This window comes from Phasianus colchicus, chromosome 2 (genome assembly GCF_987193195.1).
Source record: "Phasianus colchicus chromosome 2, bPhaCol1.hap1.1, whole genome shotgun sequence".
NCBI classification, from domain to species: domain Eukaryota; kingdom Metazoa; phylum Chordata; class Aves; order Galliformes; family Phasianidae; genus Phasianus; species Phasianus colchicus.
This window is the reverse complement of record NC_143437.1, coordinates 33286611-33312112: the sequence shown is the minus strand read 5'-3', so window position 1 is coordinate 33312112 and position 25502 is coordinate 33286611. Positions and strand designations below refer to the sequence as shown.

Here is a 25502-nt window from a genome sequence, read left to right as displayed (position 1 = left end):
GAGAAAATAACACACTGCTGCCAACATAGTTCATTGGGTTATCTGATCCCAATATTAACAACTGTGCTCAGACCATTAATATCAGTATTTTTCCACAGCTCCATGGTGGTAAGGCAGCTGAGGTATTGCCAGTTCTTTTTTCATAGTGACAACTGCAGCTAAATACAGCTTCTCAAGTCCTCCCGTGGAACACTGACTTGTCAAAGATAACTGATGTAGCAGGAACTGCCCCCTGTAATCTGTACAATTGTTTTGTTCTTTTCAGCTGTAATATATTTTAGGAAACCGAAGCTATAATTTTTTTTGGATTTGTATCTCACAACTATAAGCTCTTTTAAGTTTAAAGGCTCATAGGAGCTTTCTCATAAGTTGATTTGTTGGAGTGTAATTTAATATATTACCTAATGATTTTCTTTTCCTGGCAAATTAGTCAGTTGCTGCGTACCTAGTTGCCTGTTTTCACAAGCTTGCAAGAGTTTATTTGTCTTTGATACATCTCTACTGATCTCAAATGTACTTGAAAATTGCTATGGGGAGGAGAGGAGGCAAAAACCCAGGCTATGTCTCTCTATCTTCTCTATTATTTCTTTTACAGAGTATATTGCGAATGCTTATCTAAACCTGACTAATTAGAATTTCCTAGCATAGTTAAGGGTGTAGACTTAATAGCGGACAGTCTTCAGAATGTATATTTGTGTGAGCAGTAAAAGGCAGTAGGGGATGACCATGGCAGCAGGCCTGAAAGTTTCCAGCTATCTACAGTGAGAAGACAGCATGCCAAGCATGTAAGCAGCACATTCCTACTGCACAGCTATGTACGCTCCAGTTCTTGAAAGATGGTGCCTATTGCAATGCCAGAGCAGCAATGAAGTAGTAACTTCATTATCCTTCTGTCTCAGAAGGAACCACTCATGAGGAAGTCCCATGTTTAGGAACAAAGTGATTAAGAAGAAAATTAAATTTTAAATCTAAACTTTTAACTGTATTTTCCAGTCTTTAACTGCATGGCAGATGATTAATCAGGATTTGGTAGCATTTACTCTTCATTTCTTGCTGTGTTTCTTGTTTAGAGATTGTTATGTATTACCTGTTAGCAGATGATAACCTGGGCTTCATGTATTAGTCAGGGAGAAACACTCTGATCTGCCTTATATTGTTTGGAGGTGTACAATTTTTTCTTTTCCCTTTGCTTTTCAGGCAGTTTTGAAAAGCAACATGATCTTTGATTCTATCCTTTAAAGAAATCAAAGTTTGTATATTCTCACAGGTGAGATACATGGAGATTTTTAGCACCATGAGATAACTTCTAGTCATTTTGTGGTTTTTACTGCATCTGTTTTATCTTATATTCACCTGCACTTCTTTTTCGGAATAGGTTATCTATAATGCAGTAACATTTAGCTTTTTAATTCTCTTTCATGTATGGCCATTTGGGAAGTGTCTCCTGTGTTATACTTTTGGAAGTATGTTCTGTTGTGATTTTGTAGGAAGCCTTCCATGCAGCAATCGCTACACTTTCTTCCAAAGTTTAATTAAAGTATTTGATCTTCTACATATGATGTTTTACTTCCTCAGAAAAGTTTCAGACTCTGCAAGGGTGAACTGTGATCCATTATTGGATACTATGTCTTCTGGGCTTCTGGACTCTGTGGGAAACTGGACAGGAAAGTAATTATGGTAGCAGGAGTGACTTGTGAAGTAAATGCCATTTATTGAAGCAGTCTCTCAGGATGATGGCACAGCAGAAGTCAATGGTACATGAACAAATAGGTCTTTGATATCAGTAGCAAACCTTCCCCAAGATGAATCAAGTAAAGGCACATGCTGCAGCAGTAGTGCATAAGTCACTGCTCCCTTGCCAAATTCTTTGCCCTATACAGATTCTATAAGTGCTCTTTTGTTCAGACAGTTCATTGACATAACTCACAATTCAGACATAAAAATGATCATAGTGTATTTGTAAATTCTCTAGAGTAATAAATCACTGACTAACTTGTATCATAACTTTGTGGAGGAGAAAGATTATACGGTAGCAGAAACAGTAAATAGGGCTTGACAGCGATGGAATTAGCAGGTCTTGTGGTCAAGACACCATGTCATTTTTGTTGAACAGTACATCTTAAGCAAAAAATACTTAATATTTCTTTCATAGGTGCCAATGAATAAGTTTCTCATTTGTTCAACTTTGTATCTCTGGATATACAGTAAAGAAAAAGCACAAGTGATAAATACTGAGTAGTTACATTTCCAGTCCAAGGTCTAAGATGCATATTGTACATGGAGAAATATAATCTTGTGCAGTGCTGCACAAGTAGATTTGCACTAGTATTGGACTGAATCCGTATTTGGTGTCTCAGTGCAGCACTAAATCCTAAATTTGTATCCCTAAATTAGGTTTACTATTGTAGCTATGCAGAGCATGTGTTTTTGTTCTGTTCTGTACTTTCGCTCAGTTTCAAATGCTCTAGGCACAAATGCGATGGTCCTCTCAGCAGAGTCCCATAGGTTTTTGCAAGTATGAGTCCAAGGTCATAACTGGATGCAGTGACAAAGTTACAATGGTGTATTGCTTAGGGTGAACAATATAAATACCTGGGTATTCATCTGTCAGCATTTCACCTCTTCACATCTTTTCACTCAAAGTAATTGTGCAGCAGATACATAGCTAAGAAGAAGCAAACTGTATCATACAAATTAAGCCAAAATGTCTTAGTGGACCTTCTGTAATAATATTTGAGTATTCTGAATTTTTACTGCCTTTGATAGCAAAACAAAATGAGTTTGCCAGCATGAAGTTGTGATTAGTAAAGTTTAGTTTCTACCTCTCTGCCAACATTCTGTGTACACTGCTCTGCAAGGCAAGGGCTGTACAACAGGTTTAAGAAACCTGTCCCAGTTGGATTTGGACTTTACACTGATAATTGAGAAACATGCCTCCCATTCTTTGAAAAGAGTTGGGCATGGAAGAAAGTCTGTGCCATATATTCATCTAAAATGGACAAATCCAGCAAGTGTGCTAAAATGCTTTGCAATTGCACACTGTTATGTAGCAATGCACAAAATCAACGGTAAATGACATCTCTGTATATTCTGCAAATATCAATTTTGTTTTTTTTTCATAGAAATGCATGAAATGCAGTTGCTTGGCTTTGGTTTTCTCCCTTAAAACCATGTGCAAAGATGCACCATTTTTGGCTTTTTGCATTTATCGGCAAGACCATTTTGAAACTTCAGTTTAACAGAAATGTTACTCTGGATTGTTTTCAGGGAGTTAAGATGCAGATAGTAGGTTGTGATACAACTGGTGGGCTGTATCTTTTCTATTGTATGAATAAAACACTAGATTGGATTTTGTTTCTATGAACAGACCCTTTACACAGCATTATTTTGTCAGCACTGTCATAGTCACCGACATTACAGTTTGTTACAGTAGTGTGCAATACTGCAGCTTTGTGGACAGATCTTTACATGCCTGCATTGCATGTACCTCACTGTATTATGCATAGCATACCTTTATACAGGATACTAAATTCAGCAATTGTGCTGTGTCAAAACCCATGTTCATGTACAGCAAACCAAGCATAGAAACTGGCTCCCCAGATCATTCGCTGCTTGTAATTAATTACCTTTAAAGCAGGGTGAATGAGTTCAGGAAATGCAGAGACTGCAGAGCCAGAATCCAACCTTAATAAATCATCTCTGTCTCCTGATTTAGCAAGAAATACCACCGTGGCTAATACAATGTACATTGGAATATTTACGTACAAAGTTAAGGGTTGTGCCTGGAACAGTGCGTGTACTTGCCTGTTTGTTAGAGGAAGCAATGTACCATGCTCCAGCAAAGTGTTCTTTTTTTTGTTGTTTGTTTCCTGTAGTGTTTACGCCAAAATTACTTTGCAGGATACCCAGAGTCGTCTGCAATGTGTGCTGCAGATCAGAGCAGTTAACTGGTTTTCTCTGTAAGTCTTGCAGTTTGCAGAACTCATGCTTTGTTTGTTTGAAGTGTTGGCATTTTCCATCAGCAGTGCTTTGCACTGTGGCATCTATCTGGATGCCTAGCTTGGGCAATGCTTCATGTTATATAACTTATCCCTTTCCCTTCTGCTGTTGCTGATTTTAGTCTGAGTGACTAAGCAATTTTCAATATAAGTTGTAACTTTAAGATAAATTTTGAAGCATTTCATTTTCCATTCTTCCAAGTTTATATATGACGGTGATACTGGCAAGGCAGAAGCATCTTGTTTTTCAAATTTCCTGAGTTTTATCTTAGACTGATGAAATTTACAGTGCCTGGTTGTAGAATTTACCTTGCAAATAAAATGTCCTTAAAATGTACATGTAAGTACATGTAAGTACAGCAAGAGGAAATGTATACAACACATACTGAGCTTTGGTTTCAGAACAGTCTAAATAGAGCGTGGTTCCTCTCCTGAGAAAGGTAATTGTCACTAAATCTAAGTATATAGCTTTGCAAAGGTTCTATCTCAAGCAGGAGATATAAATAGCAGACTCTATAAATTTGCAAGGGTGACTCAGCCTTTGCCCAGGCAAAGCAAACCAGGTAAACCTGAGCTGTACACTATAAGATGGTCTCCACATCTCTCAGTTTTTGGTTCCCTTCTCAAATTTGTTTCTTAATGCTTTGCCAGGGCTGAGATATTCCAGAATAACTGGAATTACCTGGAGTACTTTACTGAGATTCCTCCTTCCTACTTCAAGGCAAAGATAAACTGAAAGTTTTGGAGATAAACTACACTGACAACAATTGAAGCTCTGAAATAAAAGTGAGTGGGAGAGAAGACCCAGTGTAAAAGAATATGTTCATATTAAAATAGTGACTTCTACTTGATTAATAGGATTTCAGTTTGGAAAAAGATTGCTTCTTCCTAAGTTAGTTTATTAGAGCAGTCAGCAACTTGCAGTTAAAATGCTTCACCAGTGTGCTAGAAGATCCATTTCAACTCTGTGAGCAACTTTTCAATTGCATGAAAATGATGGATACCTTCATTCTAAAGAGCATGTACAAGGAAGGAAGCTAGTATGGTTGAATTGCTTGAACATTACTTCTTATCATCAATGCTAATTTACTAAGATTGGAAGACAAAAAATTCCATAGCTCATTCTGAAGAAAAAATAACTTGTTAGGCTGCAGAACTGTATCAAATCACAAATTTTTATTCTGAATTCCTTACTCAGTAGCTTGAAAGCTTGAATATGTTGCTTTTGGAATTAAATTCTTTGGAGAACTTCCCACTTAACTTCAATACACCTTCCCCTCCCTCTGCCAGAAAAACAACTTTTAAATGTTGTATTGCTGACTTGCATTTTCTGGTAGCACTCTTGAACTTTCTGATTGTTGTTTTTTTTTTTTTTTTTTTTGTGTGTGTGTGTGTGTGTGTGTGCTCTTTGGAGCAGCAATACAAAAGAAGTAAAAAAAGCCATGCTTCTAGCTATGCATGCACCACAGACCTATCTACTTCTTTCATCTGTGGAATTCCAATATTGTTGGAAATGCAAGAAACATTCACAAAGTGAGTTTTCTGGTAAGTGGTGTAATACCGTCCAATTTCTGATACAATAAGTATACCTGACAGGATTCCAATAAAAACTATCAGAAAATTACCAATTAAAGTACTGCAGTTTCGAAATGCATTTGTAGATTTCTCAGTTTCAACATGCAGTAGTGGGACTGGAAGACGCTGCAATTGCAGAATTTAAAGCTAAGATGTCTTCTGTTTGAAGAACAACAAACAGAAGTGTGCAGAAAAAAAATACTGCATTTGTAACGTACATGTCAGCTTACAGTAAAATGATCATTATTAAAAAAAAAAAAATTAGGGATAGGATGCTAAACTGTTTTGAACTTAATTTGCAAAACTGTCGAAGTTCAAACCGACACAGTGACTCCAGGTGTTAACATGCCAATAAAGCAGGAAAGTGTGCAGATAGAGCAGTTAATGTGTTTTCATTTTAAAGTACAAATTATTATCAATGCCAAGTCCATTTAATGCTTTGCTCATTTTTTCTTTTCAAACTTGGGCCTCCTGGCAATATGGTATGCAAGGATAGATGTTCGTTGCATCATAACCTAGGAATGAACTTTCCTGTCTCCTCCTCCCCCCCAGAAGCACTTTGCCTAAGGAGTAATCACATGAAAATCAGTAGGATTTCTCACTCAGCACAAGCACTGTGGGCAGAGCTGGACTCTAATTTAAATTTACATCCTCATTCTTCTGCCCATTTCCTCTCCTGGTGTTGTTCCACTGACACACTAATAACATAAAACCTGCATGCCTGATACAAATTCTAGTTCTGATATTACTAGAAGGATGAAGATGTTATCTTTAAAACCCACAGAGTGTTTTCCCCATCCCTTTCGAAGCAACAATTAAATAAATTTGCAAAAAAGGAAAAATCTATTGCCACATCATAAAAAAAAAAAAGGGGGGGGGGAAATGCGATGTAGGTCTAGAATATACCTATTGTAAAACCAGTTACTTCATGTTTCATGTTTGCTAGTAGAATAATATGAAAACCATCCTGCACAGCAGTAATGACAAATCATATGAAGTTTTCATTCAGTTCTAAGCTGATTTTGACTGTGATTACATGGTTGTTGTTGTCTTGGGCATGGAAATGATTTAGAAAGGAAAGGATCATGCTAACTATCTAGTAATTCCTCCCTTGTGCTAGGCAGTAACTGAAGTGCTAGCAGAACTGTGTGTTACTCTATGAATTTGTTGTGTGTATTTCTTGCATTTCTAATTATAAAATTACTGGACAATGTGTGAGAAAAATCAACCTTTCTGGTATTTGAGTAGTAGCACAGAGAACTCTATATTGTCCAGGCTTAATGGATAAACACTGCCTGTTTGGATTTGTCCTCAACTGCATTTATCTGATGGGAATTGTTTGTAGGACTGAGTTCTTACTTATATCTATCCTGCATTAGTGTGCTTAAAGTATTGTGAAGAAACTATCTGAATCTCATAGGACATAGCTACTGGACTAGGTTTTTACAATACAAATTTGTGGAAATCTGTAGAGATGAGCACTGCTGGATTAGGTGGAAACCACTGACACTTTTGATATGGCTGAAATCTGGTCCTTTGATGTTTAAACCCAACAGTGCAAAACTCTCTATAAGATCTGAAAAACTGTATTTCTGGTGTAGAGAAGTCATCTTTGCTTCTGAACTGGTACTTCTGGGGTTCCTCACCAAGAGCCAAACAAAACACTAATTGACACTTAATATTGCCAACATCAAAATAAACACCTTTGGAAAGCAAAGTCTGTTGGCAATTTCTTGTCTTTGCAAACTTAGCTAAATTTTTGTTGCTGGATAGAATATATACTTTGAGACATACATTTTACTTATTTCTAGAAACTACAGTCAGTGTTTTGTTTCACATTGCATTGGGGGGTTTATTCAGTCGATTAAAGTTTTTCTGATTTATATCTATATCACTTCTGCAGTAACAGCTTTATCATGGTTATATTATCATTATTACAGTTCAACCTTATATTAAAAAAGAATCTCACAACTCTATACTCTATATATTTCTACCTAATATATCCAATGTTCATAGCTTTATATTTTCTATTTCTGTTACTCAAAGCCAGTTCCTATTTTCCAGTTAATACTGACTGGAATAACCCTTCTGAGTCAAAAGTGAGCAACCCAGTGCGTTCTCCTGCCCATAATTATTTTCTCAATGCCAAGAGGCAAGACTCCTAATTAAGTGGGGACTTAGCATTTATATTTTTTCTGCCTGCAGTATACAGAGCATTAATGAAATCAGCACTTTTTACCGTGAAGAATCTGGCCTGGCTGTGGTACTGAGGTTGCAGCTTGCTCAGAGGAATGGCATGGACAGGCTGCTTTCCAGTTAATCATGTCAGAATAACCAATGGTTACTGGCTTCTGTGTTAGGCTCTAGGCATCCTCAGTGCATACATCAGGTGTATATAATGGTTTTCTTTTCATATACAAGCCTTTTCAAATAAAAAAAACTCCAGTCCTACATCAGTGCAATGCTTTAAAATAAATGTTCTAAGTGAGAACAACTCACTGAGTCCTGGAAAGCTAGTGATGAAGAACTTGAGTCCCCCTTCTTCAGCTTGGCTTTTAAGAATGCTCTCTAAATAGTTAGGTACCTAGCCATGCAGGCTTGAATATCTCACCTTTGGAAGTGAGACATTCCTGCTCCTTCTGAAATCTATAACTCTTTTTCCACGGGTTTCACTGAAGAGTTCTGATTCACAAAGTTGTCAAACCAACAAGAAAAAGGATTAGCATTCACGTGCTAATTGCATACAATATTTTACTAAAAAGCAGTGAAAAGTAAATGGATGGGTCTTACAAAAAGAATAGTTGAGTAACTGCTAAATGTAACTAATCTGTAAAGAGGATGAAAAAAGTGAAAATAATTACTGAATAATGGTTTATTTCAGAAATGTTAAATGTGATATTCATTTGGAGCTTCCTACTAAAGCAAGTCATGTAATTGGTGAGGTCTCCTGATTTTGCTTGTGTGTTTGAAAATAAAGGCAATAAAGGCACTCTCTACTGAGACCAAAAATGTAATAGCCAAATCAGGATCAGGCTCCTTACAGGTAGAAGACTCCTTTGTCAACCACTAACATTCAGTAGCATTACTTCCCCATAATGAATGAATGTAGAATTTGTCCAGGAGTCATCTTAGTCAATATCTCACTATATGTTTACAGGTACTGCATTTCATTTGTATGTTCTCCACACCAAATCATTTTTTGTAGCATGACATTTGCAGGCATGTAAAGAATCATTGGACCTCAGCTGACTGAAAGACAACAGGAATTCCAATCTGCTCCCAAATTCCAAACAGAGAGGGACAGTGTTGGGCATATATAGATGGTGATAGGATTTGCTTTGAATATTATGGGATCAGAGAAAATTTGTGGAGCTCCAGTGAACTTCACAACTAGAAAGAACACAATATTTTAATTTGTATAAAATGTCACAAGATGGAATTAACCTTGGTTTACATCCCTTGAGTGCCTAGTCTAAAAGATTTATAGTTAATATGATACTAACTATTGCAGAATTGATGAAATATTGATCATCTAAAGAGTACAATTTAGAATAATCTGTCAGACTATTCTCCTGTTAAACCTTTTCTGATGTGTGTTGTAAATATTGCTTTGTAAGTACCTACTGTTAAAAGAAAATAGTTTGATGAGAGAGTAAACAATGTAAGTTCAGAAGTAGATGATAGATAAGAATAGTTCATACCTATTGTTTTATTGCCAAACCTAGCTATTCTTGAACAAGTGATGATAGGACAAGGGGGATTGGTTTTAAACTGACAGAGGAGGTTTAGGTTAGCTATTAGAAGGATGTTTTTCACACAGAGGGTGGTGAAGCACTGGAACAGGTTGCCCAAGGAGGTTGTGGATGCCCCATCCCTGGAGGCATTCAAGGCCAGGCTGGATGTGGCTCTGGGTGGCCTGGTCTGGTGGTTGCCGACCCTGCACACAGCAGTGGGGTTGAAACTAGATGATTACTGTGGTCTTTTTTAAACCAGGCCATTCTGTGATTCTATGAAGTCAGTATTTGATGCTAGAAAACCTGGAGGGTAGAACTGTCCCAGAGAGGTGAGAAACAGGTCCACTTTCTAAAGAGTGACCTTGAGCCAAATTTATGATATTCTGTCAATGAGCAATTCTTGCACAGGTCTGCTATCTCCACAACTCCTTTGTAATCCCTGTGTTGGTCTTCTGTGATAATGAACCCCAGGGTACACCTCATTGCAGACTTGTTCTAATTTAATGTATTTTTGCAGTAGTGAATGTATTACACAAAAAATGGAAACAATCTGCAGAGAATTTACTTAGAGAGGTGCACCAGAAAGATTATGTTACCTCCTCCGGTGATGGCTTATCTTTTCAGTTATTGAGGGTAGCACAGGGTATTTGGAGACATCAGATTTAAGACGGTCATAGTCTGTGAATTTGTAATAGTCCCCAGTTGTGTTTTTTTTTTTTCTGCATTCTCACAAGCAGCTTCCTCTAGTAATTATCCATCTTCCACTCTCTTCTTTCTTACTTTATTTTGTCCTGCCCTCAAGCAGAATTAAATCAATACATAGAGCTGAAGTTTATTAATTCACTACAGCATAATTCTCTATTTGTGATATCCTACCAGAGCATGGTAGAAGGCCTTAGACTATTGAGACCTTATTATACTTCAAAATCATCTTTAGAAATCCCTCTGTCTTATAAAATAGTTAAAACTGAACTGTAGTAGAAACAATCCAAATACCTATTCAACAGTCTCTAAATAAAAAATTGTGGAACTTTTTTTTTAGTCAATTTACTTTTTTACTAGCTTGAATATTCAATCAATTTTACTAGGCATTTTTAAATGAAATCTCTCCAAAAACTTTTGTATGCATTCCTATGAGAAGTTTAGAATTTTATTTTGCACTGAAAACATGGAAAAACTTTTGAGGTGGAATTTTAACTACCTGACAGTATCACATATATGGTGGTACTGCTAGAGTAATCATAGAATCACAGAATGGTTTGGATTGGAAGGGATCCCAAAGATCACCTAGTTCCAACACCCCTTCAATGGCAGGGCTGCCATCCACCAACTCAGACTGCAAAGGGCCCCATCCAACCTGGCCTTGCACACCTCCAGGGATAGGGCACCCACGGCTTCTCTGGGCAGCCTGTGACAGTGCCTCACTGCCTTCTCAGTGAAGAGTTTCTTCTTAACATCTAATCTGAATTTCCTCTTTTTTTATTTTAAAACCATCCCCCTTATCTTATTGCTATCACATGGTGTAAAAAGTCAGTCGTCTTCCCACTTATAAGGGCCCCTCATGTACTGGAAGGCCACAATGAGATCTCCCCAGAGCCTTCTCTTTTCCAAGCTAAACAAACTCAGCTCCCTAAACCTTTCTTTGTAGAAAGGTGCTCCAGTCCTTTGATCATTTTGTGGCCCATCTTTGCATCCATACCAACAGCTCTGCATCTTTTTTGTGCTGGGATCCCCAGACCTGGATGTGGTTATAGATGAGGCCTCACAAGAGTAGAGTAGAGGGGGACAGTTTCCTCCCTTCCCTGCTGGCCATCCATCGTTTGATGTAGCCTAGAATTCAGTTGGACACCTAGGCTGCTAGCATACACTGTTGGCTTGCACTGACTTTTCATCCACCTGGATCCCAAGTCCTTCTCCACAGGGTTGCTCTCAAGAAGTTCTTCTCTCAGTCTGTATGCATATCTGGAATTACCCTAAACAAATTGCATCGCCTTGCTCTTGAATCTCATTAAGTTCATGTGGGCCCATTTGTCAAGCTGCTTTAGGTCCCTCTGGATGGCTTCCCTTCTTTCTTTTGTATCAGCTGCACCACTCAGTTTGGTGTCATCGACAAACTTACTGAGGGTACACTCAATCCCTCTGTCTATGTCGGCTGTTGATCACAGCCCTACATCTAACCAATTACTTATCCACCAAATAGTTCACCCTTCAAATCCATTTCTCCCTAGTTTAGAGATGAAGGTGTGGTGTGGGAACATGAAATGAAAAATAATAGTGATAACTCTCATTAATCATAGAAAACTATAATTTTATTGTTGTAATAGGAACCAGAAGCATGTTAATAGTCTATTAGTATTACAGTTCACTTTTTTACTTATTGATGTGTGACCTTTTCAAGTTTTATGACAAGAAATACCAGGCGTTTATTTTGATCCAGGAATTGTAACAAATCCATACATTTTTACAAACTGAGTCTGAGCATCTGAGAGGGAAATGCCTGCTTTTACAGTTGGAAAATGAATGTAATGGTTTATACAGAATAAAGTGTAGGCTTTCCTGTTGTGCTGTTAAACTCTTGTCTAAAAAACCCCACAAGTCTATTTTGGCATTAGTACAACCATGAGGGCCTGGTGTAGGTAAAACATTATGCACTGCTCTATTGCTTCTCATTCAGCAGAGTTGTTATATGAGGCACTTCTATTTTGTGACACAGTACTTCTCCCACGGCACTGAAGTATTTTTTCATTTAGTGTAGTTAGTGTAGCTTGTACATTCCAAGAAATAATTCTTTAAAATTCAGCACAGCTTGATGTTGTACAGTGAAAATGGTTTCCAGATAGTCTTAAGTACCGTTTGATTTCAGGATTGGTATAGGCATGCCATTGAATAGCATACTTTTAACTACACCTGCAGAGATTTTATGTGTTGATGCTGCCTGTTGTGATAGAACTAAAAAACCCCTCAACATTCAACAAAGACTTACAGTGAGTTATTTTATTCTTTTTGTATCTGAAGAGAAACAGAGGATTTTATGTTGAATTAAACTATGGCTGAAGGGCAAAAATATGAAATGGTGCTTTACTGAAGCATTGTTTCCAAGGTCACAGCTTGTTTTTAATGAAACATCTGCAAAAAAGAAATATTTCATCTTTCTGCTTTTCTCTTCTGTAAAGATAAGAAGAAAGTCTTAATTTCCTAAATTCTACATTTCAAAATATACACAATGCAAGAGAATAATATATTTTTATTTTTTTAAATAATTTAAAATGAATACTGACTGATGTATAAGTTAAGTGTTTGGAAGAAAAATGCATTGTTTCACTGGAGTAATAAATTATACCAAAATGAGGTTATTTTTCTTCTTTTATATACGTAGAATAGAAAAAAAGCACCTAGCTATACTCCATTTCAGGCTTTTTTAATGTCAGTGTAAAAGATATGTGTGACATTACTCTTATAATCATAAAGAGAGAGGCTATTAAAATGAAATTAGAAATGCTGATGAATAGTATTTGGATAAAATGAGGAACTCTTCTAATGGATTTTTTGTAAAATTTTAATGAGTTAAACATTTTATAAAGAGATAGTTCTGTTATAAAAGTTGAAAGTTGAAATAAGATAGAATTACATTCATGTACTTGATTTCAAATATGGTATGATGGAATGCATACCTTTTGTACTTGGTATATTAAAAGAAGTATCATTATCAATTGAGAATGTGATTTCATATGTTATTAAAAGGGTAAAAGGGAAATTGCTTAAACTTTGATTTTAAACATGTGGGTAAGATGATGCTGTGATGCAGTGGAGGTTCAAAATCGTTTAAGAAAAGCAAAGCGGTGAATAAATGACTTGACCAATAAAGGAATACGCTTTACTGGAAAATTAAAACCGAACTTTAAAAATAGATTAACTATTATAAAATGTAATGCAATTTAATGTACAAAAAAGATTAATTTTCTTCAATATTGGCCAGCGATGTATGGATTAATTCTTTTACATTAACAAAACTTTACTGAAGTCTGGATATATTTGCAAATATAATACTTCAAGAATATTAGGAACTAAAGAGCAAATAGATCTCTTTGAGAACTCAGTTTGGAAGGCTACACATCCACAGTCTTCCTGGAATAGCAAGTTGTTCTACCACTGTAACCTACCAGAAATGTTCAGCTATTAACAGAGAGGTGGTTTCACTATTCATAATCTCAAGCAAAAAAAGCATTTACACAGTATCTCCTTATTGCCACAGCTGAAGGTCCTGAATAAGAAATCTCTTAAAGCTGAGGATACTTGAATTTCTAAATAAGTGTGATACTGCCTGAACAATGTGCAAGTTTGGACAAGACATGAAACAGATGCATGCTCAGTCCTTACTGATAAATCAGTACCTGTCAGGGAAGAAGGAAGGTAAATTGCTTAAGTTCTACCTTCAGTTTCAGAATACTTCCATGAACTTGGGAAAAATACCAATGGTCTATTTATCCTATGATATATCAACGATAATTTACAAACGAATGTAGAAAAAGGAAGCTTTCTAATGAATGGGAAGTATACTCTTGATATCTGTATCTTTACACTGATCATCTGAACAGGAAGAAGTTCGTTCTAATGGAATTCTGTAGTGCTTGGCATACAAAGAACTGAGCAATCATTGTGATTTCATTGGGAAGAAGAGGTATGCAGTGCCTCAGTAAGTCAAAGCATTTGTAAGAAGTATCTGGAATAAGGAATAAAAACCTAGCAATAGTACTGTCTTTATAGTTGGACCAACTATGCATGTCACTGACCATTGGTTTTTTTATCATAAAGCCTTAATATCCTAAGTTGGATTATATTTCCATTAACATGATTGTGTGTTGTGTTTTTGAAGGCTAAGTACATCTTAATATAAATACATCCATATAAACGTGTATTCTGACAGGTACCTCAGCTTGAGATTTGTACTTTATAAATGCAGAGCTAGAAAGCAATACTAACTTTTGTTCATACTGTAATGAAAGCTAAGCATATCACAAATGTTTCTGTCATGGATTAAGCCATTGTTATCACCATAACATAGAATCTGTTGTAATAAAATTTAGCATGCCCTGTATGTGAGTAGAAGCTAAGGTGAAAGGCAATTGAAGATATATATTGCATCTGGTACCAGCTGTGCATGCAAAGGAACCTGTTCACAAAAAAGGCTTAGTAAGAGTTTTATGGGTGTGTTAGACTGTATCCTATGCACACGACTGAAGAGACGGGCTTTGCCATTTTTGTCTGCTCAAATACTTATTCTTTAGAATTGGAGCACAACAACAGCTAGGCACTCAGTGTTTTATCTAATAGGTTTCAATGAATACTCTATCCGCTACATAATTCCAAAAAGGTGATTCTTCATTACCCACCACATACAATTTATTCTGTTTTTCAGTTCATCTTTTGTTTTGAGATAAAATTCTTCCAAATGAAAGTATAATCAGTTCCATTTGGATAAGAGACAGGAGCTCCCAGTATTATTTTTCTCTCTTGTATGATATTTTTAGATCCTGTAAGTTTCAGAGCATAAACAGTCCTCTTAGAATCATGTTGCTCAAGGAGGCACCTTCACTATGAGGACATGATGCCAGTATATGCACTAGGTGTTCTCTTCTGCAGTTACTGGGAAAAGAGGCCTTGTGACTGGGAACAGGGCCGTATTAAGAGCCATGTTTTGTTTCCAGCTAGATATTAATTTCCCATGTGGCCCCTACTTGTCTTCCATGTCACTGTGTGTTTCCTGATAGGCAAAATAGGATTATGCTTCATTTCTCTCTCTCTCTCTCTCTCTCTCTCTCTTTCTTTCCTTTATTTTATTCTTACGTAAATGTAAGTGCTTTTGCCTCTTGCAGTATGATGGTTCAGTGTGCAGGATATTGAGCTGTTAAGGAAGAACAGCATGATAGTCTTTGCCTGAGACCATCAGAATGGCATTCTTAAGTACATATTTGCTGGGTTGGGTCCAGATTTTATAACATTGTTCATTATAGGGGGCATTGAAGAGTCACACATCTTAAAATACTCAACTGTACATGACTATGCCATTGCTGTTGATGTTGACAATGTCTTTTTATGGCATACTTTTTTTGGCATTTTTACTGATATGTAGATGTCATAGTGAGGGCCTTCCACAGTGTTCTAGCATTTGTCTTGCTGAGCAAAGCAATTATAACGTAGTATAGCAGTTAAAAACTTCAAATAGCTTAGCAAGTTCATTGGAGAAATAATTTCTTAGTGAAAGGGCAGAAGGAAAGAAAGACTGGAAAAATTACAAACATAATTAAAGGAGAAGTGTGAGGAGAGAAGCTGAAACGTCAAAAAGAGATGAATTCCCCTTTAGCTACAGCTAACTTTTTTTCTCTATCCATCTATCCTCCCTTATTTTCCCACCTCCTCAGTTTATTCCTCTTTTCTCTTCAAATGCTGTGACCTTTAATTTTTACCATTTTCCCTTATCAATTGAGAATCTCAGTGCAGAATCTTTCTAGCATTTAAGAAAAAAATGTAGTGCTATTTTAAAACTGGTGTTGCTAAATTGCACTTTCCTCCCCATACCTCTTGTGCTGCTTCTGTGTCTGCCTTTCTTTATCAAAGCCAGTTCCTTCTGGAAAGCGATCAGAAGCAAAGAATAACTGGGAGGTACTTCTGCAAATTGCTTGAAGTTAGTAGGAAACTAGGTGAAGAAATACATTAGAAACAGTATCAGGAGGAAGGTTTAAGAAGGGCAAAACCTGACACATCAGCCTTCAGAACAGCAGATCATGCCCACATGACTCTTACACTACTCCGAACAGCTAGGTGCACCAGGGAAGGGCTTTTCACAAATAGTTAAGATTGGATGCTATTGGAGACAAGCAGAAATATCTATCCCAGGGTAAAATTTCTTCTGTCCCATGAAAGGGTGCCATGAAAAGACATGCTCCATTGTCTCATCTGCTGGTTGCTGGCTGTTTAAAATCAAGAAATGCTTTCAAGCTGATCCTGAATGCTGAGCAGGATGTGGATCCAGATCAGCAGGATTCTAATCCTGCCCTCCCCGTGCCAAAAATAACAGAAGTTTTACCCAAAACCGTGTTGATCCCAAGTTTGTGACTGTAACCAAAATGCACACTGACAAGATAAAGATGATGTAATGATCTGTCTCAGGGGTGCAAACCAGAACATTAAACTGGCTATCTGATAAAAGTGAAGTGGGTATGTACAGAAGAGTAAATGTTGATTGAGTAATATACTACATAAGTACTGTGACCTGACAGCTTTATTCGTATCAGTGAAAGAGGTTTTTTTTTTTTTTTTTTTTTTTTTTTTTTTTTTTTTTTTCTGTACCAGTAAGATCAATGAAACCAGCAGGTTTACTCCAGCCGTAAGGTGCTATTTGAAGTTAGTGATCTAGGGCCAGATTTTCTGAACGATGTGGCTTTCATTCAACTGCTGTTTTTACACTATCATAAATCTATTAATTCCTCTGGTTTACCAAAATAAGTGAGATGAAATCCATCTTTCCTACTTCCCCATATACATTAAAAACTATTTCCTTTAATATCATAGCAAGTTAAGACACTGTAAATTTTAATTAGATTCTATTCCACTGTTTTTTAAGGCATTAATATGCCTGAAATTAGAAGTCAGCAAGAAGAGTAGCATTTTGTAGGGAACAGAAAAATCTATTTGTGCCCCGAGTGCTTTCATCAATATAAATCAGAAATACGAACAGTGAAAGAATACTATCAGACTACTTATCCCTGTAAAAAAACAATATAATTACTACTCTGTGTGAATTTTTATATACTTTTGTATATTAGACACTGCAATGCAAGTACTGCTTTGGTAAATGCCTTGCTGTAATAGGATTTTGAAAATAGAGAACCTCTTCTCAAAGAGGATTTATAGCTGTGTCTCCAGAGTTAGTAGATAGATTTTGAAAGCTCACCTTAAGAAACAATTTGATTTCCTCTAAACCAATACACTAAATTATCAAAAAACACTTGGTAACATTGATTTTGAACTTATTTTAAAGAAGCACTTAGCTATGCTCTGGCTATTGAATTTCTGAGTGTAACACAGCAGTGAGAGGGTATCTCATGAGCACATGGTATTATCTCACCTTGTGACAGCAATTGAAACAACATACAGTGACAAGGCATAAGATAGATAAATAGAGATAAGTGGAAATGAACATCAGGAACTAGAGTAAATCATGCAGAGGTGTCCCTTCCGTGAAGTGGTTTTCAGCTGGCAGTATGAAAACAGTCCTCTCAAGCTCAGGTTTACTGCTTTCTTCCATACAGACTTCTGATGGTTTCCTGCTTTTTCCTGCCCTTCCTACTTACACAGAAGTCCTTCTATGATTTAAAAAATATTTATGTATGTATGTATTTATTTATTTAAGTGAGAAGGAACAACCATGGCAATTGCCAGGAGTCCACTAAGAGAAAGTAAGAAGTGGCTCCAGACTTTTCCCCTCTCTGGTGACCTGTCATAGAACCTGAGGGAATGGCAAGGAGCTCAACAGGATAGGTTGAGCTTGGATATCAGGAAAAGGTTCTTCACCAAAGAGTGGTCAAGCACTGCAACAGTCTCCCTAGGGATGTGATTATGGTGCCAAGCTCACTAGAGTTCAAGAAACATCTGGACAGTGCTGTTAGACAGATAGTTTGATTTTTGGGTGGTTCTGTGCGGAGACAGAGGTTGGACATGATGATCCTAAAGGATCCCTTCCAACATAGGATATTCTATGATTCTATGGAAGGCTAAGCCTTGTGGTTTTCAGGGCTGAACACATCTCATCTTCCAATCTGAAATTGTGCACAGATGGACTGTAAGCACATTTTAAATTGGTATAAGATTTGAGAATGTCTTCCAGTTCAGCCAAGCCAGGTACTGCTCCAACATGCTGCACTTCTAGAAATGACCAAAGTGTGTATGTGTGTGCATTACATACTGCAGCCAAATCTCACACACTTTTGCACAGATGTCTTGGCCCACTGTGCTCATACTGACACTATTTAGGGAATGCTGTGCATGTGTGCTGTTCACATGTTCTAAACTTTGCAGTAAATTCATTGCCTCTGTTCATGTCCCTTTTGCTTCCCCCTACACCTTGTATTTATGTCATGAATGAAGAACACGTTCCCGTATCTGAAATTTCCTGGGAACATGCGATTTGCTGTGCACAAAGCAAGCAGTACATGCATGTATACCTCTGACAGGGAATTATGGACAGAAGGACATGAGCACAGACAGGGTCTTCTCCTTCTGTTGTGGTGCCTTGTAAATCTGAGACCTTCTTGCTTGCCACATTGTCTAAAACTCACTGCTTCATCTTCCAAATTTTCCAGTAAGTTCAGTCTTGGTTTTGCTTTTAGCAATTCAGGTTGCTAAGTGATGGCAACACAGTTATCTATTGCCCAGCAACTTAGAGGCAGTAGATGGCTCTGGCTAGCTGACTCCCTAGCAAGTGAGCTTGAAGAAATTAATATTCTTTGTTTCATATATTTAGGAGTCGCAATGGGATCCTGCAATCAAAGTTTTCTTTAATTACTAGTCACAGGAACAGTTTGATAAAGACCAGAATATGTTGGATATTCATGGGTAGCATTTTTTTTCCTCAGAAATGAGCTTTGATTTCTGAATACAGACCGATGAGGCAAAGCGATAAATGGAATAGATAACTTTGTTTGCTGCTAATAATTTATCAGCTCTAATCAGGGTGAAACATATCCATTAAAATGTGTGCGGAAATGTGATGATAGCATTAGGAGTGCCTCGCTATTGTTAATTCATTCAGCACTCAGTGTAATAGCACTAATCATAATTAACTCCTCTAGTACTAATATGGTTGTCATACAATATGTACAGTATTTGCATGAGAATTCCACTCTAGATTCTCATTAATTAAAACACCATAAAAATGTCAGTGCTTTAATTTGCCTTATGCTAAGTACTACAAGGCTTCCAAATTTTTCCTCTTAGAATTTATCAAAATACTGCTGCTACATTAATTTTAGCCAGAAATAATAGTTTGTAACCACCTATTTATCAACTTATTACTTTAATATTTAAAGCTCTTTCATTTTTCAGGGCATTTGCATTTGCTAATGGACAGAGAAGGAACATTAGCTTAATATAGTAATGTCTGAGGTTCTATTAGGCCAAATGTCATCAATTTTCTGAATAGGTTTCGCTACCATTCTTCATAAAATGCCTATTTTCAGAGCTTCCTCCCCCAGGGACAGTGGATCCCTGAGGGGCCAACAGTGGCAGATGCTTCCCAGGGTTCCTCAGGGTCCCACCACCCCAGCCAAAGGTAGGCCATCAGGTGCACTGGGACACAGCAGAAGCTGTAAGCACTAACATGGCTGAGTGAGGTGTGGAGATTTCAGTTAAAAACAGTGCTGTGTGCCTGAGATCTCCCAGCAGTGCTGTCAGAGCCACCAGGAACAAGGGGCAGCCCTGGCTGAACTGTCCTCAGGTTGGCCCTGATCTCTGGCAGCCCACCCTGCAGGAAGAAATATGGTCTGAGGCCTTTACCTAGGCAATTTTGAAAGTGAAGTAAAAAGGCAACTGGCTGTTGTATCAGTGGCTTTAGTGCTCTATGCAACTACACCTCTGCAGAAAGTTATTGTGAGCTCTCTGAAGGTCTTTTCATTGCCCCTTGGCTTCTCCCATCCTCCATGTTGCTATATAGCTTTGATGAAGTTGGCTTTCAGTTGGCTTATGGAAATCTATCATCAGAGCAACAACACTGAGAAATTCTGAATTTTCTTAGTCCTTGGTAGCAGCAAAAACTGGTAGCTACAAGGTGAAAATGATGCTATTCACAAGTTACATATGCTTTGGATATGGTTACAACAGCATGGAAAAGGAATGGTTGTGTGCTTTTTGTGTTCACATCAGTGTCCATCAGACCTTCTGATCAGCTATGAACAGTCTATGGGATTGACATAATGTACTTCTCAGAAAGTCTTCTAGAAGCTCTGATTCGGCTCTTTTCCACAGGAGTTTTGCTGTTAGATTGAATAAAGCATGATGTTACTTACTGCCTTTGGCAATGGCAACATGAGCAAAGGACACATAGGACGAAGTAGTCTAAAAGAAGTAGCACTTTGGTATCTAAAGAGCAAATCTACATTGTGCATTGAGCCTTGGCCAGCTGGAGGCTTGCCCTCTTACAGGGGTCACATTTAGTTTCCTCGTTCTTGTAAATGTAGCTCTTTGACAGCTGAAGAAGACAGAGGTTTCCTGGAAGGTGATTGAGAGATGCAAAGTATCCTTGTGTCTTAACATCATGGTGACATTAAGATTCATAATGTGATTCCCTCTCTGGAGTAATTTAGTTTATTCTGCTCACTGCACGGATACCTTAACTATAGGAAATACCAAGTTAGATGGTGTGAATGTGGTGATAAAACAATGATCTTGCTGGTATACATAGGGAAGGCTGTGCAAGCATGATCCTAGTATGATACATCTGAAAATTAGTTTGTGGGCTGCTAAAGGAGTTGAAGTGCTAAGAGTCAATTCCTACAGTTTAAGTCTGTGACAAAGATATCTTGTTATTCAAGACCTTAAAAAGTCATTAGATGAATCTTAATTCCTCAGCCCAAATGCAATTAAAAAAATCTCAGGGTGTAGAAGAAATGCTAAGTCAGGGCTTGAAACAGTGCTTGAACATCTGATGGGAAGGCAGAGCCAACCTGGAGGAGCTTAGGTGCATGCAATGCATCTGACTGACCAGACCTCATTTGAGGGTTGGCAGTGGAGGCAAGGGTATCTTGATGGAGATCCATGTGTACTTGAGGTCATTCTGAAGATAAGTACATTCTTTCCTTTGTTTCTGTGGCTGTTGCATTTGAGCATATCCTCGTTTGCTGTAGCCTAGGACCTTGCTACTCTGCTGCCTTTGCTGCATTTTCCGTTGTGTTACACAAGGATTTTCTTACTTGTTTTTAATTCTTGTTACATTTTAGTTCTTCAGAATATGTTGTTCTGCCACTCAGATATGAAAGCTGGATAACGTGGTTTCCAAATTATCTAAAGAATCCTGGGGCTGAAAGTAAAGCATTGAACTGCCTGTAGTCACACAGCAGGCTGCTTCAGGGCAAGACTATAGTATAAAGTTCAGAGTGAGATGTTTAAACCTGATGTGGTAAAGATGCAGCTGTTACAGCTGGTGTTGTATCTTGAGTGACTTGATTGGCATGCAGTACCTGGATGGTGCTGGTAATCTTGGTCCAGGAGGCTGTATCTCCATACAGTTCTAGAAGAGCTACTTCTCTATACTTTCCTAAATGTCAAATGTCCTGTTATGATGTTTTAATAGATGTGACAATTATTGCTATAGAAGCACATAAACAACATGAAATCTAGAAGCTCTTTATTTTCAGGATCTGCAAGCCAGCACAGGGTTAATTAAAATTCACATTTTTTTTTTTATTTTCATGCTACCTCATTTATATTCAGAGCATGTCCTAGGCAGGTTTATTTTGATAGATTGTTATCCACAATAAATTGAAATACCTTTCACAGTGCTTCCTGCAAGATAAGAAAAAATTACTGTAGTTATATTCGTAAATCCTAGGTGAATATGCCAGTAGATTGATTTATGCTGTAGGTTTCCACCTTAATTTAAGCATGCTGAAATGAGCCTGAAGCTTAATCGTTTTTATCAGCTCTCTAAGAAAATACTGGAAATTATTAATTGATCATGTATGTTTAAATATTTATACAGCAGTAAAATAATCATTCTTATCACCAATACACAACATCCATCCATCAGTTCAGGCATTTGCTATTCTCTTTGTTTTCTTTTCCCACAGGGCAGTTTGTGACATGATTATAGTATGTCTATGGTATAGTATTATACAAAGAATACTGTTTTGATGCCAGTGCTATTAAAGTAGCTCTATATTTGTGCTGACACTTGTATCAGACCAAAGGGCTGAATAAATGGCAGGTCCCAGAAAAAGGCCCCAAATCTTGTACAATGAAATGTGAAAAAGAGATCTAAAGGACCTTGTCCAAGAGAGATATATCTTTCTGAATATAAGGAAATATACAGGAGAAAATCTTAGAATTGCAGCATCCTTAGAGTTGGAAGGAATCTCTGAAGGCGGTCCAATCCAACTCCCCTGCAGTGAACAGGGACACCACAGCTAGATCAGGTTGCCCAGGGTCTGATCCAACCTCACCTTGAAAGTCTTCAGGGACAGGGCATCAACTGTGTCACTGGGCAACCTGTTCCGTGCCTCACTCCCCTCCCTGTAAAAGGTTTTTTTTCCTTATATGTAACCTAAATCTACCCCTCTTTGAGCTTGAAACTGTTTCCCCTTGTGCTATCACCACAGACCCTGCTGAAGAGTCTGATCTTGATCTCACTCGTGAGTCCACCATTATTCCTATCCAATTAGGTTTTTACTTGTGGTATTTTTCCTTAAGAAGTTACAGTTTGCAAAGGCAAAAAAAAAAAAAAAAAAAAAAAGTAAGTAAAGAGGAAAAAAAATGTAGCCAGAACTTAAATATAAATATATGTTTAAATATATAAAATCTTTTTGCTCTTTTTATCTACACTTTTATACAAGATGCACTTTTGCATGCTTCAGGGAGATTTGTTTTAGGGGGCAATAGAAAATGTGAGAATCCTATCCTATGTTTAGCTGGTATTGCTGAGGCATAAACATAACCAGTCACTGGCATCCGATTTCCAAGCAAAAGTTGATAAAATGTCTTCCCCTAGTGTGAAAAGCTCCTCAGGGACTGATAGCAATCTGATCTGGTTTAGGTCACCTAAGATATGAACAGTCTCCTAGAGGATCTCTTCTCCCTCTGTAGGCTACCAGAGTGCCCAAACAGTTGTTCCAGCATGGAGGTATTTAAGTATCTGATAAGGTGGCATGCAACTGGGCCTACATCTGCAAAATGTAAAGATAACTTTTTAAAGACTTGTAAAAACTTTTAAAGCTTATGAAGGATGGATCATTCTAGTGGTTGGTTAGCCAGATCAGTCAGGTCTACACATGGCCAGACCGGGTTCTCCTCGGGGTGAAATTTGAACTCTTTGTTTCCCTCAGGTCTTCCTTAAAGAACTGTCTCTTCTCAACTCCGTACAACATCCAGCACAATGGGATTTGAAGCATGAGGTAAGCTTTTGTATGCTGTCATAGAAACACTAATAATTTCACATTCAGACTTCCTTTTATATGTAAAAGTGTTGTGTTTTGAAGCTGTCTTCTCATGCAGCAGAGAGGCAGAGCCATGCAATTTTTACACGCTCCCTTGTCATGAGGAGCTTGTAACACATAAGCTGGAGAAAGCTGAAATGCTGGAAGAGTTTGTAAGAATCCTGACAGAAAATTGATGTATTTAGAATTCTTCCTACTGTTTTTACTGGCAGCCAACTTACGTTCATTTGTGAAAACTCTTTTTTCTAAATTGGAATAAGGCTAGTGATTGACACAGATTGGCTGCTTGCTTAAAATCTCTGTCAGTGAGGAAGAGGCCTTTTGATATCTTATGCTGAGCAGGGATTTTCCTATTTTGAGAGTCAGAAGTATGAATCTTGAAAGCATGGTTTGTGTTCAAAAAAGTGTTTCTCACAGTGTGACACGTTTTTAAATTCTGTGCTCTAATGTGTTTTTTGAGTTCCTATCTGCTTAGAGCTATTGCTGAGAAAACAGGGTTTTGCTGCTGCAGAACTCATGTAATGGCAGAAGGGCAAAAGATATCTACTTTGCCTTTTGCAATATCAGTACAACTATAAGAAAGTCCAGAAATATACAGTTAATGAAACTTGTTTTCTCTTCCTTTTTCCTGTGCCCCAGTAATGAAATGAGCTTGGTTGCCTAGCAGGTCCCTACTTGTCTATTTGAATTCCACAGGGATCAGATCTGATGGGGTAAATACTTACTGAAAGTTGCATAACTGAGATACTGTATTTCCTTTCTGGGGCTGTTTGCAATTTTTGAAGAGATGGAACCAAGTTTGGTAGGCCTGACTCATTGTTTTTGTATATTTCTTTCCCATTTATAAGCTTTATACAGTCTTTTATGTACCTGTTTCATACTTGTTCTCAAACCCAAAGGTGGGCTTGTGAGAATGATGGTTTATTTCTCTCTCCTATCAGCAGGACCAAAGGAGATATAACATCTGCCCATCAGCCTTGTCTATATTCTTATCGTGCCATGGATAAACGGGAAATCTTGCAAGATTTTTTTTTGCCTTAAAAATTGCTGTGTACTAAAAAAAAAATATGGTGTGATGTGTGTCTTATGTACTGATCTTGTTGTCAACTTTTAAAAGTATTTGTGTCTATCTGCTTGGACCCATCTAAATGCATTTACTTAGCTGAAAAATTGTACGGCCAATTCTTAGTAAGAGTGATGTTGGTAGATACCATTTAAATATTTCACAATATTGCAATCGAAATAAATTGTGAGCCTTTTATCCTTTTGAGTACTTCAAAGCTTGGTTGTCTGTATCCTACCTACCCTTTCTTTTCTGAGATAACCCAATCTTAATGGGGGACTGTATTTTGATGGTATTTCTGGTATACTTAAGATCATGCAGTAGGAAGCAGGGGTTTTTCAAGCTCCTTTCTGGTATGGTCTACTTTTATAGGTGTCTTCTGCAAAGCTCTGCATACTACAGCCCTACTTTGTTTTGTTTTTTTTTGCTGTGAGAAGGCATTAACACTGCTGGAGATAGAGACCGAGTCATGATAGGATTTGCACCACCGTGTTGTGAAATTCTCCTGCAATATTGTCTGTGGAATTGGCCACTCACATCCAACAGCACATATGGAACAAAAGATTTTTGAGAGAAGGACTGCAGTACTGCTATACAAATAGGGGATCCAAAATCTTGGCTTGCCTGGAAAATGCAAGCTGAGTAGTGATATTGTAACAATCTATAATGATGCAGATTGCTCTGAAAGTAAAGCCTTTTCTTTATTTCCATCATTAGCCATGCATTTTCACCAGCAATGACCAAGAACCTCCATGCAACGCTTTAAAAAATAAAAATAAATAAAATAAAAAAACGGCACCAGTGGAGGTGACTCTGTTTCACAACAACATTGCTAGGAAAATGTTGCCCGTGCAGTCCACTTTTCATTGACACAAACAGAAGTCAGAGGTTTCCAAATCTGGATTATTTGGTGGGTATGGTAGGACAGTCT

General features: G+C 37.5%; 1 long non-coding RNA gene across 2 annotated transcripts in view; it reads left to right on the top strand.

Annotated features, from left to right (window-relative positions):
• Positions 1–24886, top strand: part of LOC116228936 (uncharacterized) — a 71077-nt gene extending 46191 nt beyond the window's left edge. For both annotated transcript variants that reach the window (XR_004166903.2, XR_016464676.1), the window contains exons 2-3: positions 23398–23466; positions 24450–24886. This is a non-coding gene — a long non-coding RNA (uncharacterized LOC116228936). The remainder of the gene's footprint in view (positions 1–23397; positions 23467–24449) is intronic.
• Positions 24887–25502: the final 616 nt, after the last annotated feature.